This window comes from Mirounga leonina, unplaced genomic scaffold (assembly GCF_011800145.1).
Source record: "Mirounga leonina isolate KUSES-001 unplaced genomic scaffold, KU_Mleo_1.0 Mir_114, whole genome shotgun sequence".
NCBI classification, from domain to species: Eukaryota; Metazoa; Chordata; class Mammalia; order Carnivora; family Phocidae; genus Mirounga; species Mirounga leonina.
Genome location: NW_023270265.1, coordinates 1,368,496 through 1,386,773, shown reverse-complemented (window position 1 = coordinate 1,386,773; position 18,278 = coordinate 1,368,496). Strand labels below are relative to the sequence as shown.

Genomic DNA, 18,278 nt, shown 5'->3' with positions numbered 1-18,278 from the left:
TATCATGAATTTGCTGTTATTGGGTTGAGATCTAGTCTTTCTGTTCACTTTCCTTTTCTTTCTTTTTTTTTTAATTTTAAAACTTGGTCAAGCAGCCTCACTCCTAGAGTCCCTAGTAATTTCCTTTTTCTGAATATAAGAAGGAAATCACTTATAATCTTACTACCTTCTCCAATGTATTGTCATTTTGTAGATTTAGGTCTAGAATTTAGTTTCTCACAATTAAACTAAGTTTCAAAAAGAATATTAAATGTTTTTGACTTGTCAAATGATTCATTTATCCCTTTGTACCTTTTACTTTCCCAGCCACAGCAAGTATTAAAGGAAGGCATTAACTGACTAAAAAACAATGTCTGCCTCTGAGGCAGATACTATATTCCACTCCATCAGCCCTAAAAAAGAAAAATCATTTAGGACTCTATGACAAGATATATCTTAACTCAACCATGATGCGTAACAGGCTTTATATCCTTCATGTGAACATCAATTCCTGCCTCCTTCCAACCTAAGAAAGCACGCAGAAATATGAGACTGACATTTACTAAAAATGTAAATACAGCAGTCCCCTCTTACTCACAGGGGCTATGTCCCAAGATCCCTCAGCGGATACCTGAAACTACGTAAGGTACTGAACCCTGTATGTTTTTTCTTATACATACATACTTAAAAGTTTAATTTAAGAATTAGGCACAGGAGATTAGCAACAATAGCTAATGATAAAATAGAACTGTAAAAATATACTGTAATAGTTAAATAAATGTGGTCTCTCAAAGTATCTTACTGTACTGCACTCACCCTTCTTGTGATGATGTGAAACAATAAAAATGCCTACATGAAGAGATGAGATGAGGTGAATGACGTAGGCACTGTGACCTAGTGTTAAACTACTAATGACCTTCTGACCATATGTCAGAAGGAAGAGCATCCGCTTCTGGACTGCGGTGGACTGTGGGTAACTGAAAGTGAAACCATGGATAAGGGGGGACTACTGTAATCATTTGAAATTACTAGACTTAGTTCATAGCTGATCATGATACTCTAATGTGTTTGCATGCTGTTGAGAATCTTTAAGTTAATACATACAATTACTTCACTGTGACTTTCAGACTTTTTTTTTTTTTAAGTTTCAAAACATTTAGTTAAATTTAATTTTACACACTGATTTGGGGATGCTCTGGTTAAAGATGGATGTGCTGGGAAACCCCACAATCCCGATCCTCTGCTTGAGCCCCGTAAGGGGATCCAAAGAATCCTGGGACTTCATAAAGTGGTTTGAAAACTAATGATGAAGACAGGGGAAGATGAATCCTACCCCTTATTCTACAAATGAGAAAAGTGAGACCCACAGAGGGAAACTGACTAAGAGTCACACATTAGGCAGAATCAGGATTTAGAATCCAGGTCTCAATACTGCTAACCATCTCCTACACAAAACACACAGGGCCTTGGTCTTATCCTCTGCAGGTCTTTTTATTCGACTATGCTTAGGTACCTTCTAGCAATATAATTTTATTTAAAATGCTTAAGTTATTTCTTTTGAATAGATAAAACAGGTACATGATATAAAATTCAAAAAACAAAAACTGAATAAAAATTAAGTCTTTTACTCTTAATGATGGTCTTCCTCACATCCCTGTGGCCCAGCAACACAGTTCTCTCCAGAGGTACCTCGTTAAATCTGAATATCCTATCAAAGACAGTGTTATACATATACAAGCTTGTGTGTATCTGCAGAGATTTTTAAAAACACAAATGGTAGCATGCTAGAGTTCCATTACTCATCTGGCTTTCTTTTTAACTTAACTCACTACTTTTAGTGACTGAATAAAATTACATTGGTTAAATAAATTTTATGGTACATTTTTATGATTGCCTATTGACAGACAACCTTTTATTATTTTAACACATGACACTAGAATAAATATCCTTACGTGTAGGTACCAATATTGGAGGATAAAATACTTCAAGTGTCAAGTTAAAGGTACATACACTTTAAATTTTGAAAGCTATTACCAAATTGTTTTTCATGGAAATTAACATGAATTCACATACCTACAGATTGCCAGTGTCAAAGCTGAGCAGTATTTCACTATAGCTATAATTTGCATTTTTTGTATTAAAAGTGAAAAATTTTACATATTTTTATCTATGAGTTAATTGTATTTGCTTTTCTAGGAACTAAATATTTACATCCTTTGCCCTTTTTTCAATTTAGTTCTTGGTCTTGGAATATTATTTTGTAGAAGTTCTTTAAATACTAAGAAAATTAGCCCTTTGTCAACAGAACACGTTGCAATCTTCTCTTTAACTTAAGGGGCCTGTGTCATAAATCTTAGAGGCCTTCCCTACTTTGAGACTATTACATAACATTCTCCGTTTGCTTCTTTTAGTTTAATTTTTCAGGTTTAAATCGTTGATTCATTAGGAATTAATCTTGGTTAAAGTTAAGTAGAAATCCAACTAATTTCCCACTAATAACACAGGTGGTCCCATATTTAAATAATTTATTTTCCCCTCTTATTTGAAATGCTACCTTTGTAATTTTCTAAATCCCTATACAAATTTAGATCTTTTTCTGAATTACTATTCTGTCCACTGATCTGTCTGCTCATGCCCTAGTGACTACATTATTTCAACATTCTAGCTTTGTAATATATTTTAGTATCTGGGAGGGTAGTAGGCTAGTTTTCCCTGATTACTTTCCTTTAAGAATTTTCCTGGTTATTCTTCAACTCTTGAACTTAGAGTCAGTTTGTCTAGTGACACAACACAAACACACAATCCCATTAATTTCAAAAGCAGTATAATAGCATAGTGGCTAAAATCACAGAATTTGTAATCATCCTGCCTGAGTTTAGATTCTGATTCATAATCTACTCTAACCTCAGCTTGGAATAAGTTCATTAGTCTCTTTGTGCCTCAGTTTCTTCACTGAAAAATGGACAAAGAATAATACTAGTACCTACCACATAAACTCGCTGCAAGGACTAAATGTAATACATATAAAGTATTTAGAACAGTGCCTGGCATAGAGTAACTGCTTAATAAATGTTAACTAGTTTTTTGCTTGTTTGTTTTTTATTTTGAAATTGAGATCACATTAACTCCAATTAACATAAGGGAAACTGATTTCCATAAGATTTTGAGTCTTCATATCCAAAAACCTTGTAAGCCTTTCCAGTTAAGTCTGTATTTGTGTCACTGAGAAACATTTTAAGGTTTTCTTCACACAGATCTTGTCTATATGTCCCTTTCCCTAATGAAATGTTTCTTGTACTAAGTACTAATTGTACTAATCTTGTCCAATAATAAGCTCATGGCCCCTACACTTGTTATTAGTTTGTATATGCCTGTGATGCTTTACCTGCCCTCTAATTTTGTTATTCTTTTGGAGTTTGTTTTAGAAATGATTCTAAATAATTTTTTTGTGGGCGGCTGGGTAGCTCAGTTGTTAAGCGTCTGCCTTCAGCTCAGGTCATGATCCCAGGGTCCAGGGATCGAGCCCCGCATCGGGCTCCCTGCTCAGCGGAAAAGCCTGTTTCTCCCTCTCCCACTCCCCCTGCTTGTGTTCCCTCTCTCGCTGGCTGTGTCTCTGTCAAATAAATAAAAATTTTAAAAATCTTAAATAATTTTTTGTGATTTAATCTGGGAATCGTTTAATGGGAAAGTTTAGCCTACTTACATGTATTAATGTAATATATATTTAATCTTTCAGTCATCAAATATTATGCTATAAAAACTTAACGCTTTGTTTTTATTGCTGCTCTTTCTTCTTCAAAATAGTTTACTAAGTGGTTTGGGCTTGCTTTATTTTAGTTACACATGTTTTTCTTCTGATAATATGGAAAGTTTAATTTGGTTTAGTAGTTATTTCAGAGTAAAAGTCTAAGTTCTTTTAACTGTCTTTAAGGCCTGATGTTATCAGATACCCTATTATCTCTCGGACTTCATCTCTTATCCCTCTCCCTCTCAATTATTCTGCTTTAGCCCTTCAAGACTCTGTCCTGTTTCTTGTATGCACCAGCTATGCTCCTGCTTCAAGACTTCTGCAATAGTTATTATTTCTGATCAGAATATTATTTCTCCAGGAAACTATCAGGCCCCCTCACTTCCTTCAAATGTTTGCTCAAATTTCACTTTCTGAGTGAGGCCTACTCTGGCTACCCATTTAAAATGTCCATCCCAGCAGTTAAGATGGCAGAGTAGTTGGGGGACCCTAAGTTTGTCTTGTCCCTCGAATACAACTACTTCGTTATCAGATCATTCTGAACACCTGAGAAATCAATCGGAGATCTGAAAATACAGATGCTGTAAGTCTACAAGTAGAAAAGAGACCAGTTTGGGAGGTAGGAGGTGCGGAGACTTCAATCCGGTGTGATATAGTGATGATATGGCGGAGGGATGGGAGCCTGCTTAAGGAGGCTACTGCCAAGTATTCTAAGCAGTGGAGTGCAAAATCAGAACTTTTAGAAGTCTGCTACAGCGGAGGGGAGGGAGGGCGTCCCTGGCTCAAAGGTGCTCAGGTAGCAAAGTGGGGCAAAATCCCAGGTGTGACAGTATGGTCTCAGGATCCCAGGGATCTCAAGAACAACAGGGGGTACCTGAGTGGGGCAGAGTTCCCAGGCATAGGAGCAGGGAAGCTGGCTGGAGAAAAGCAAGTCTAGGTGCCAGCTCTCTGCTTATGTTGCCATAAACTGCAAACTACTGCACAGTTCTGCAACCGCTTTCCTGGGCAGAATCCAGCAAAAGGCAGAAGGCTGGTAAGACCCCCTCCCCACGGAGCAGCGAGGGTCAGTGCCATGGGAGTCCCTAAAATTTGGAGTTTTGAAATTCAGTCACATGCCTGGATAAAAATGCTCAGTCACAGGCCGGGTGAACAGAATTCTGACGGAAACTGGGGAGACAAGAGTAATTGAATGCTTTTCTGTGAGGGCTCACTGAAGGAGGGTAATTTTCAGCTCCGGCGCTAGAGAGCACGGTGCAGCCATATTTATGGAGCCCATTAGGGCCGAAAGCCTTCAGGGAGCAAAACAGTGCCACCTAGTGGAGTCTGGAGCTGCTTACACCAAGCCCCAGCCTCTCTGAGCACTGGAGGCACTTTTCCACTCGGGCAAATCCACCTGAGAACCAGTGCAACAGGCCCTTCCCCCAGAAGACCAGCACAATTAATTCAATCACACCAAGTTTACTGATCATTGAGGGCTGCAAAACTTCAGCTCTTGGGGAAAACAGTATATGCCATTCTTTAGTCTACTGGTATGTTTCCAGTTATTTTATTTTTCATTTTTTTATTTTTTAATTTTTATACATACTTTATATATTTTTTGTTTCCTTTCATTGTATTTATATACAGTATTTATACACACATTTACATATACACATACACATGTTTTTCTTTCTTATTTGGGTATCTAGTTTAACAAGCAGACCAAACACACCCAGGATCTAGTTTTGTTTTGTTTTCTATTGTTGTGATTGTTATTATTTTTGTTGGGTTTTTTTTTTTTTCTCTTTCTTCTTTTCTTTTCTGGACAAAATGACAAGATGGAGAAAATGACCCAAAAGAAAGAACAGGAGGTAGTACTCACTGCCAGGAATTTAATCAATATGGATATAAGTAAGATGTCTAAACTAGAAATTAAAACAATGATTATAAAGATATTAGCTGGCCTTGAAAAAAGGATAGAAAACACTAGAGAATCCCCTACTCTAGAGAAAAAAAGAACTAAAATCTTATCAGGTCGAAATTAAAAATGCTATTACCAAGATGCAGACCCAAGTGGAGAATAAAAACGAGGATGAACAAAGCAGAAGAGCAAATCAGTGATACAGAAGATAAAACGATGGAAAATAAGGAAGCTGAAAAGAAAAGGGAAACAAAACTATTAGATCATGAAAGTAGACTTAGAGAGCTCAGTGATTCCATAAAGCAAAATAATATATATATTATTAAGAGTCCCAGAAGATGAGGAGTGGGAAAAGGGGCAGAAAGTTTATTTGAACAAATTAAAATTTTTTCAAGATTTTTATTTATTTATTTATTTTAGAGAGAGAGAATCTCAAGCAGATTCCATGCTGAGAATAGACCCTGACATGGGGCTCAATTCCAAGACCCTGAAATCATGACCTAAGCTGAAACCAAGAGTCAGACACTTAACTGACTGTACCACCCAGGCGCCCCTATTTGAACAAATTATAGTAACAAAGACCACAAAAGAACAATCTACAGGAACAGCGACTTTACAGGTACAATGGCACTAAATTCCTATCTTTCAATAATTACTCTGAATGTAAATAGATTAAATGTTCCAATCAAAAGACACAGGGTATCAGAATGGGCAAAAAAACAAGATCCATCCATTTGCTGCTTACAAGAGACTCACTTTAGACCCAGAGACACCTCCAGATTGAAAGTGAGGGGGTGGAGAACGATTTATGAAAATGGATATCAAAAGAAAGCTGCGGTAGCAATCCTTATATCAGACAACCTAGATTTTAAACCAAAGACTGTAATAAGAGATGAAGAAGGACACTTTATCATAATAAAGGGGTCTATCCAACAAGAAGATCTAACAGTTATAAATATTTATGCCCCTAACTTTGGAGCAGCCAAATATATAAACCAATTAATAACAAAATTAAAGAAACTCATTGATTATAATATAATAATAGTAGGGGACTTTAACACTAGGAGCTGTTTCTTTGAAAGAATTAATGAGATTGATAAGCCCCTAGCCAAACTTAAAAGAGAAAGGACACAATATCCAGGGCCAGATGGCCTCACAGGTGAATTCTACCAAACATTTAAAGAATTAATACCTCCTCTTTTGAAACTGTTCCAAAAAATAGAAGTGGAAGGAAAACATCCAAACTCTTTCTATGAGGCCAACATTACCTTGATCCCAAAACCAAAGACCCCACCAAAAAGGAGAATTACAGACCAATATCCCTGATGAAAATGAATGCAAAAATTCTCACCAAGATAGGAGCTAATAGGATCCAACAGTACATTAAAAGGTTTATTCACCACGACCAAGTGGGATTTATTCCTGAGCTGCAGGGGTGGGTCAACATCCACAAATCAATCAACATGATATACCACATTAATAAAAGAAAGGACAAGAACCATATGATCCTCTCAATAGATGCAGAAAAAGCATTTGACAAAATACAGCATCCTTTCTTGATAAAAACCCTCCACCATGTAGGGATAGAGGGAACATACCTCAACATCATTAGAGCCATATATGAAAGACCCACAGTGAATATCATCCTCAGAACAGAACAGAATAAAGAACCCAGAAACAGAACCTCAACTCTTTGGCCAAATAACCTTCAACAAAGCAAATAATATATACTAACAACAAAGCAGCAGAAAGAGAAATCAAGGAATCAATCCCATTTACAATTACACCAAAAACCATAAGAGACCTAGGAATAAACCTAACCAAAGAGGTTAAAGATCTATCTCTGAAAACTATAAACACCCATGAAAGAAATTGAGGAAGATACAAAGAAATGGAAAAACATTCCATGTTCATGGATTGGAAGAACAAATATTGTTAAAATGTCTATGTTACCCAAAGCAATCTATACATTCAATGCAATCCCTATGAAAATACCATCAGCATTTTTCACAGACGTGGAACAAACAATCCTAAAATTTGTATGGAACCAGAAAAGACCCCAAATAGCCAAAGTTATGATGAAGAAGAAAACCAAAGCTGGAGGCATCAAATTCTGGACTTCAAGCTCTATTACAAAGCTGTAATCATCAAGACAATACGGTACTGGCACAAAAACAGACACATAGATCAGTGGAACAGAATAGAGAACCCAGAAATAGACCCTCAACTCTATGGTCAACTAATCTTCAACAAAGCAGGAAAGAATATCCAATGGAAAAAAGAAGTTTCCTCAACAAATTGTGCTGGGAAAATTGGACAGCCACATGCAGAAGAATAAAACTGGACCACTTTCTTATACCATACACAAAAATAAACTCAAAATGGATGAAAGACCTAAATGTAAGACAGGAATCCATCAAAATCCTAGGGGAGAACACAGGCAGCAACCTCTTTGACCTTCGCCGCAGCCACTTCTTGCTAGACATGTCTCCAAAGGCAAGGGAAACAAAAACGAAAATGAGCTAGTGGGACTTCATCAGGATAAAAAGTTTTTGTACAGCAAAGAAACAATCCACAAAACTAAAAGGCAAACTACGGAATAGGAGAAGATATCTGCAAATGACATATCAACTAAAGGACTAGTATCCAAAATCTATAAAGAACTTATCAAACTCAATGCCCAAAAAACAAAAAAATCCAGTCAAGAAATGGGCAGAAGACATGAAGAGACATTTCTCCAAAGAAGACATATAAATGGTTATCAGACACATGAAAAAATGCTCAACATCACTCATCATCAGGGAAATACAAATCAAAACCACAATGAGCTACCAACTCACACTGGTCAGAATAACTAAAATCAGCAACTCAGAAAACAACAGATGCTGGTGAGGATAAGGAGAAAGGGGAACCCTCTTACACTGTTGGGAATGCAAACTGGTGCAGCCACTCTGGAAAACAGTATGGAGGTTCCTCAAACAGTTAAAAACAGAACTACCCTATGACCCAGCAATTGCACTTCTAGGTATTTATCTAAAAGATACAAACATAGTGATTTGAAGGGGCACATGCACCCCAATGATTATAGCAACAATGTCCAAAATAGCCAAAATATGGAAAGAGCCCAGATGTCCATTGACAGATGAATGGATAAAGATCTGGTATATTGCAGTGCCTGGGTAGCTGAGTCGTTAAACATCTGACTTTGGCTCAGGTCATGATCTCAGGGTCCTGGGATCGAGCCCCACGCCAGGCTCCCCACTCAGCAGGCAGTCTACTTCTCCCTCTGCCCCTCCCCCCACTTGTGCTCACTCAAGTGCTCTCTAATAAATAAAATCTTAAAAAAAAGATGTTGTATTTACTCAGCCATCAAAAAGAATGAAATCTTGCCATTTGCAACAACATGGATAGAAGTAGAGGGTATTATGCTAAGCGAAATAAGTCAGTCAGAGAAACACAAACACCATGATTTCACTCATATGTGGAATTTAAGAAACAAAACAGATGAACATAGGGGAAGGGAAGGAAAAATAAAATAAGATAAAAACAGAGTGGGAGGCAAACCATAAGAGACTCTTAACTATAGGAAACAAATTGAGGGTTGCTGGAGGGGAGGTGGGTGGGAGGATGGGGTAATTGGGTGATGGGCATTAAGGAGAGCACTTGATGTAATGAGCACTGGGTCTTATATGCAACTGATGAATCACTAAATTCTATTCCTGAAACTAATAATACAGTATATGTTAGCCAAATTGAATTTAAATTAAGAATTTTTAAAAATGTCAATCCTAATAATTGGTACTCCCTATATATATTTATTTATTTATTTATAGATTTCCTGTCTCTAGTATGAGTAGTGATGAACTTAATATAACTATGCCTTTTTTTTTTTAAGATTTTATTTATTTGAGAGAGAGAGAATGAGAGAGAGGGAGCACATGGGGTGGGGTCAGAGGGAGAAGCAGACTCCCCACTGAGCAGGGAGCCCGATGCGGGACTCGATCCTGGAACTCCAGGATCATGACCTGAGCTGAAGGCAGTCGCTTAACCAACTGAGCCACCCAGGCGCCCCTAGCTGTGCCTTTTTTAAAAAGATTTTATTTATTTGAGAGAGAGAGAGAGAGAGAGCGCATGCGCGATTGGGGAGAGGGGCAGAGGACGTGGGGGATAGAGAATCCCAAGCAGATTCCCCGCTGAATACGGAGCTTGACATGGTGCTCGATCTCACGATCCTGAGATCACGACCTAAGACGAAATCTGGACGTTTAATTAACTGAGCCACTCAGTTGCCCCTAATTATGCCTCTTTTTTTCCCTCATCTTTACTATCAGTTTAGTTTATATTATTTCTGTTAGTGTTTATCTATTTCTCTATCATCATCTACTTACCTATATACCCCACACCCTCTTTTATTGGATTTATTGATTTTATTTATTTTTTTTAATTTTTTTTATTCTTATGTTAATCCCCATACATTACATCATTAGTTTTAGATGAAGTGTTCCATGATTCATTGTTTGTGCATAACACCCAGTGCTCCATGCAGAATGTGCCCTCCTCAATACCCACCACCAGGCTAACCCATCCTCCCACCCCCCTACAGAGAGAGACACTGAGAGAGAGGGAACACAAGCAGGGGGAGTGGGAGAGGGAGAAGCAGGCTTCCCGCGGAGCAGGGAGCCTGATGCGGGGCTCCATCCCAGGACACTGGGATCATGACCTGAGCCGAAGGCAGACGCTTAACGACTGAGCCACCCAGGCACCCAGATTTATTGATTTTAAACATCTTTTGGTAGTATGTTATAAAACATAAGGTTTATACCACTTTATGTCACTTTTGTCCCTCACACTTCCAACTTCTGTTAGTTATATCAATACTAGCTTGTCAAGGTTTTAAACATTCATATTGGCTCCATAAAACCTAATCTAATCTTCACATTTATTTTAATCTTAATTTTATGGATCAATGGACTCTATGCTCACTACCAATACTTAGACTATAGTTTCTCCTTTCATGTCTTGGTTGTCTGCACTTTATCCTGTAGAAGTAGGGCTCATGAGAATAAAATTTCCCTGAAATTTGGCATGTTAAAAAATGTCTCTCCCTTTATATTGAAGGATTATTTGGACTGGCATACATTTCCTAGATAAATCTTTGAGGAAAGTATTAAAGTGTTAATGTTGAATGCTGCTTTGGAGAAAACGGAGGTCAGCTACTTTTTTTGGAGAGCTGAGCTCTCAGGGCTTTTTTGGGGGATCTGGAGCCACAGATACCATCTCTCAGAGTCCTCTCACACACCTATTTGACCTTCACTGGATCTGGCAGCTTTTCTTCATATATTGTGCTTTAGGATTGTAGAGATCTCTCTGGTTGTGCTGAAGATGGAGCTTGCTTTCTTATTAACTTTCTTATTTTAAGGTTATTTCAAGAGAAGGGGAAGACTGCTGCCTTTACTGGGCCATTATTTATTTAAATAGTAACTTTCTAATACGAACATTTCAAAACATACAAAGAAGAGCACGGTGTGATGGATTCCTTCCATGTACCATCACCTACTTCTATATTTACCAACATTTTACCAAATTTGGTTCATCTATATCCACCTAGTATTTTCCCCACAGGATATCTTAAAGGAAATTCCAACCAGCATATTGCATTACCTGAAATTATTTCTGTATACATCCAGTAGGCTGTTTTAAGACAGGAAGTCCTCTCTTCCTCTGTGACTTTACAAGTTATCCTTAACAATAAAAAATGTTTTTGTGGGGCAAAGAACTGCATAAACACATGGTTGTTTATGAGTATTATTTGTTAGGATGCTATAGAACATAGGTTGGCAAGTGAAACACCTGTTTTTGTAAATAAAGTTGTACTGGAACACAACCAAGCCCATCTATTTACTTACTGTCGATGGTAAGTCATCAGTCATCTACTTTCACAGTATGAGGGCAGAATTGAGTAGTTGGAACAGAGTCTATATGGCCCAGAAAGTCTAAAATATTTACCATCTGGCCCTTCAATAAAATGTTTGCTGACCTTTGTTGTAGAATGCTACCGCTGTAGTTCTGAGATAAATCACTTTCCCAAAGTCCTCCCAGTCACTTCTATAATGACATTGGTAATTATAAAATATTACTTAGTAAGTGTTCACAAACACACATATAGGTCCTTTCCTTTCTTTAAACCTTCTAATACCTTATAGTCTAATAGGCCAATAGAAACAGAAATGATTTTGCTCCTGCCATTTTTCTTTGAAACGTGGCAACAATAACAACAAACCAACAAAGATAAAACGAAGGAGAGGAATGTACATGCTCAAGTCCAAAGAGGCACTGCTATTCTAAACTGTCTTTCATGACTCTCCTGGATTGAATATATTTAACTGTTTTAATTGTATATTCTTAATAAATCACAAGAAGATAGAAAGCTTTTAATAAATTCTTGACTGATGCTTAAAGTTTAAAAAAAAAAACTCAAGAAGCTAAAAAAAGAAAAACATTCAGGCAAATGGCACGTATTTATTCATACATTTAAATTTCATAGGCAGAGATGAAGATAGGTTAAGAAAGCAAATATCCAAATGTGCAGAAATCCTAAGAGTAAATCTTTAGACACTATCAATGCCAAATGAACAAGGTGATTTGGTGCCAATATAGTTCCCTGAAAAGAAAAAACAAGTTTATACTTTTGGTACAAAATGGTCCATGGGGTGCCTGGGTGGCTCAGTTGGTTGAGCATCAGACTCTTGATTTCAGCTCAGGTCATGATCTCCCCCACCCAGCAGGAAGCCTGATTGAGGACTTCTCACCCTCTCCCTCTGCCCCTCTCCTTGCTCGTGCTCTCCCTCTCTCCCCCCTCCTCTAAAATAAGTGAATAAATCTTTTTTAAAAAAATAGCCCACATACTTTTTCTTGGTCCTGTTTCGTTTTGTTTAAGTAATCTCTACTCGAACTCACAACCCCAAGATCAAGAGTTACACGCTCCCCCAACTAAGCCAGCCAGGTGCCCTGATTGTCCACATCTTTGATAAGTAATTTGAGAACTTCTGGGAAAAACAGGGGGTTGTAGTTAAAATATAAAATCTGCTCTGGTATTACAACCATTTCTTAAATCTTAACCCCAGGAAAAGAAAAATGTTAGCATTATCAAGTTAGAGTCAGACTACAAAACACTGTAACATAATTTTCCCAAGTCATAAAATTCAAGCTAATAAAAAATCAAACTTTAGTATTATAAAAAGACATTTCATGCCCTCAGAGCACATGATTAAATTCAAGTCAAAACTTACTTTAAAATTCTTTACTACTATTATAAATTATGCAACTTCCCCTCCACTCACCTTTCATTGGTCAGAAGAGCAAACTCAGCAACTATTTCTGTCAGCAAATTGGGAAGAATGTCAAATCTAAATAACCTGTCAACCTCAAAATATTCATAGGCATTTAGACACTAGACCGTAGGGGTTAAAATAGAAGAAAGAGGGAAAAAAGGAAAAGAAAGGAATATAGAAAAGAAAGAAAAAGGCAGTTCCTTATTTGCCCAATTCTATTTATTTAAAAAATCTTAGATTAACACTGTAAAACTATTTCAGTTGGTCTCAAGCAAGTGTTAAAAAGAAAACCAGAGACCTAGGATGGCATCACTCAGGCTGAGTCCCCAAAACAGGGCTTTATATATAGACTTAAGTGCAGTTTCAACCTCCCCAAGAAATGTAGTCTTAACTGGTCATCAAGATTTTTCTAATGGGTGCCACCGAGTCTGCTAGCAGGGCCCTCTCCATCCCCAAAGGAAGATGAGATTCTCTGTTATGATATGGCCCTCTATTCTTCCCCCTAAGGAACAATCCTTTCCTTTTGCTAACTTTCATGCCCCAGCCTCCTTCTTATAAAAACCTGCCATTTTGTTCAACTCCTCGGGGCTCCCCTGTACTCCCTAGATGGGATGCTGCCTGATGCATGACTTGTTTAATAAAGCCAATTAGCTCTTCAAATCTACTCAGCTGAATTTTGATTTTAACACAGGACAAACCTATAACAGCTTCTACAATTTGGCATCAGTTTTTTCCACATTCTTGATATAATACAATTGTTGAAGCATCACATCTTTCATAATTTTTCCCACTTCAACTCTATCAATATATTGAAATAAGCACCGTGACTCCAAATCATCGAGAGCTGATATATGGGAAAACACCAAAAGGCTTGGGCCCAGTTCCAACTTACTATCTTCAATTTCTACCCCTAAGTCTTGGTATCCTCATTTGTTAAATTAACAACAGCAATGACAACAAAATTGACTATTTCACAAGGCTGATTTCATTTAAGGATAAGTGACAATATAAATGTGACATTTGAATGACTAATGTCCTACCAAAATGTAAGATATTCAGAAATATAAACTCAAAATAATCTTCAATCCCCTTAAAAGACTCTTACTGAGAAGAATTTAATAAGTATAATTTATTTTGAAAGCCACAACTACCTCTAAACAAAGGTATACAATATAAATACCTTATTATATTAAAGATAGAAACCTACGGTAAGATTTTATTTTTTTTAAAGATTTTATTAGGAGGAGTGGGAGAGGGAGAAGCAGGCTCCCTGCTGAGCAGGGAACCTGACCAGGGGCTCAATCCCAGGACCCAGGACCCAGGACCCAGGACCTGAGCCAAAGGCAGACACTTAACAACTGAGCCACCTAGGTGCCCCTAAGGTAAGGTTTTTTAAAAGAGAATCTCTTCATTAAAAAAAGAGAGAGAGAGAGAATCTTCTCAGGTAGCACCATAAAAAATATTTAAAGGGTTAGACTAAATATAGGGCCTATTTTATTCTTTCAATAACTCACCAAGGAAACAAAGTTTCTTATGCAGTTTAAGTGAAGGTGGCATTAATATTTTGTGAGTTAAATTATATTACAATTTAATATTAGAAAATTATTTTCTCCTTGAAAATAATTAATAGTTACTACATTTTATTATAATATAGGCAACATTTCCCCCACTAGAACATATTGTTACTTTATAATGGAAGTCATGATTCAATTTATATACCTTTGACTTCCAAGAGAATTTCTTACCTATAAAACAAGGCAATATGAAGTATTTAAAAAAAATTTTTTTTTAAAGATTTTATTTATTTGGGGCGCCTGGGTGGTTCAGTCGTTAAGCGTCTGCCTTCGGCTCAGATCATGATCCCAGGGTCTTGGGATCGAGCCCTGCATCGGGCTCCCTGCTCAGGGGGAAGCCTGCTTCTCCCTCTCCCACTCCCCCTGCTTGTGTTCCGTCTCTCGCTGTGTCTCTCTCTGTCAAATAAACAAATAGATTATTTGACAGAGAGATAGAGAGGGAGCACAAGTAGGCAGAGCGGAGGGAGAGGGAGAATGAGAGGGAGAAGCAGGCTCTCTGCTGAGCAGGGAGCCCGATGCGGGGCTCGATCCCAGGACACTGGGATCATGACCTGAGCCGAACGCAGACGCTTAACGACTGAGCCACCCAGGTGGCCCTGAAGTATTTTTTTTGAAGGACTCTTTGTTGCATCTGGTCAACATCAATTTTTGAATTAGGGAATTATATCTAGCTCCCAAATTATCAATAAGGTTCTTTAAAAATTAGTACTTGTTCAATGATGTGGGGAACAAAGGCAAAAGAAATACATATAAATTGAACCTCCTTATAACCTACAGCCAGTTGACAAGTACTTAAGACAGGCAGGGTGACCTTCCTCCAGGAACTCAACTGCCTCACAGTTAATACTTTGCTATGGGCAAAAGGCAACCTTAGCTTAACATTACCCGACCTCCAGGATCCTATAAATCTCCTTTAATATATAAAAATTCCTTTGGAATTTCCCTTATCTCTACCCTCCCCCCTCCCCCAAGGTATATGTTAGCAATCATCCTCCAAGCATATGGCCCACTCATTTTTATCTGAAGGGTCTCCTGACTAAGGTTTTACTAGCCAGTAGTGAATGACTTTTCCTAACAACAGCTAGTCCCTCAAGGTCCTAGAAACCTTGCTTCCAAATTCCTTAGAGACTTACGCTATCCCTAACCCCTCCCAACTTGAAAGTATATAATCAGCCACTCCTCATGACCCCAGTGGAGCTCTTTCTGCCCATGGGTCTGTCTACGTGCTTTAATAAAACCACCTTTTTGCACTGAAGACACCTCAAGAATTCTTTGATTGTTCACTCTGAACCCCAACAGTTTCACGTCATTCACCACTCTCACAGTGCTTTGAGGATCAAATAGTATAACATATGCAAAAGCATACAAGGCAAGACCTTAGCCATAAAATTCTGCACCACTGCTGATCTAGCAATAGATTAAAATAATCAGAGCACTCAAACCTTAACTGTAACTAGTTGTACATAATATCTTTCAACATAATATAAACTGATAAAAAGGTCATTTCTTTTATCCTAATAAACACAGATATTTATCTGTTTAACTGTATCAAGAAATGCTCATTAAAGCCAATTCTCTTACATTAGGTCTTTAAATTAATAACTAGGTTTTAAGACTTAAAAGACTGGTGATATTTCTGGTCTATCACTACTTAACAAAGTTCAGTAATTTGGTATGAATTAACTTCATTGATAAAGTTTCTATTTTAGATTTTGGTATTACTCCAAAATTACAATGCAGGTTTATACTGTGCAAGAACCAAAGTCCAATATCTACTAAAACTTCAGTGTATAGTCTAGATCCTAGTATTTGAGGCAATTCTACACCTATATTTGGAATGTGTTTATATCCTAATGGGCGCTATATTTTCCTTAATGGATGCACTTTTACTCCATTGGGTCTCATGACAAATATGTTAATGAAACCAGAGCAAGGAATTCTGCTTTTCTTAAACCTTCCCTCCCCACAGTGAAATAGAAATTTCTTTTCTACCTTGTTCCTTTCTTTCTATTTATTAAGAACCTACATTCACACAAAAAAAGAAAATTTTGGCCTCTTTATACCACCTTATCTGGGTTTTTAAACAACTATTATTTTACCCAACATTTTATTATAAAACTTTTCAAACATGCAGCAAAACTGAAAAAATTTTATAGTGAGTTAAATTATATTACAATTTAATATTTACAGTTAATATTTTACACCCTTTATACCTACCCTTCACCTAGATTCAACATTATCATGTTATCTATCCATTCCTTTAAATTTTACAAAAAGTTTTAATTCTTATAGTTTATCATTTTTAAATGCATTATTCCTTACAACTCTCCTGCACTGCTCTCAGATTTTGTCCTTACCTGTTTTCACTTGTCATACTGTATTCTAATTGTCTGTTTAGATGTCTGCCTTCCCTTCAGGAGTAATGATCACCGTGATCATTTCTTTATATATTGGTACCCTCTCCACCCTTCTATACCTTAGGAAAAAATAGAAGCTTACTAAATATTTATTTGCGGTGTCTTTGTCTTCTTCCTTAAACCTCAATATCACTGACAAGTTTTACAACTTTGCTTTATGTCCCAGTTTTCTTCCCTTGGGAATTATTACTGACTCTTATCTTACTGCTAAACTACTCCAAGAAATAAGGAAGTAATTATAATTTCTGTAAGCATTTTGGGAGATATTTAGCGTGCAAATTTCTTCATGTATATATTAAATGTCCATTTTATTTTTAGCTACTGTCATTGTGTAAACATATTCCATGTTGTATTGGGATGGCCATTAAACTGCTAATCATTGTTTTTAAATTACAAAAAAACCCAAATGCAAAATCCTCAAAGGACTCATTGTCGCGTAAAATCTAGCTAGCATTTGTACCTTTCAACAATCATTTGTACAATTCAGAGCAGCACAAAGATTTAGACATAAAGTAATGAAATCAGAATATAAACCACACTGGAACATGAACTCTCAATAAGTGTTAAAGGAATAAATGTAGGTTTGAAAGATATTTTAACTGAGAGTAAAACTGGAACTTAATTGGTTGCTCTTTTTGACAGACAGTTCAATTTGGCTATGGTTCTTTTTATCACCTGAATTCATATTTCCCTCCGCAGTACCACTGAAGTCTGGAAGCTCAGTATTTGTTGATATAAAAATATTGGGGAAATAAGTAGTTGCATCTATAAATTAATGTAATGGGATAAAACTCCCATCTCTGAAATGGCATAAAGTTAGGAAAATAACAAGCTTTAGAAATATTTTGTTTTTGCTTGAGGATGAGTAAACAGGATGAGCTATATTATTCTCTATACTCTATATAACTGAAATACTTTTTAGTTTTCTCTACTTTGCTAGTGCCTGGGGGCTATGAGACTTCTGTGCTTGTTCTAGATAACTGCTCCCCAAATATACTGTCCACAGATCTGTAGCATCATCTATCAGATAAACATGTTAGAAATGCAGATCTCAGGCCCACCTTAGACTTATCTAATCACAATCTGCATTTTAACAAGACCACTAGGAAATTCATTGCATATTCAAGTTTGAGAAGCACCACTACAGTTCACCCAGATGAGCCTCAAGGAGCGTTACATTAGATGGTCTGATGCAGTACCCTCAGACCTTTAACCTTTCTTGTTCATCCAGACCCCAGCATAAGCATCTAGGGCTTGTGGGGAGGCAACATGACATAATAGAAAAAATATGACATCGAGAGTCTGAAAAGTGAGGTTGTAGTCTCATCT

At 37.1% G+C, this 18,278-nt stretch overlaps 1 protein-coding gene across 1 annotated transcript in view; it reads right to left on the bottom strand.

Annotated features, from left to right (window-relative positions):
• Window positions 1-18,278, bottom strand: part of MCU (mitochondrial calcium uniporter) — a 201,192-nt gene that overhangs the window by 40,985 nt on the left and 141,929 nt on the right. The gene's annotated exons all lie outside the window — the stretch shown is intronic.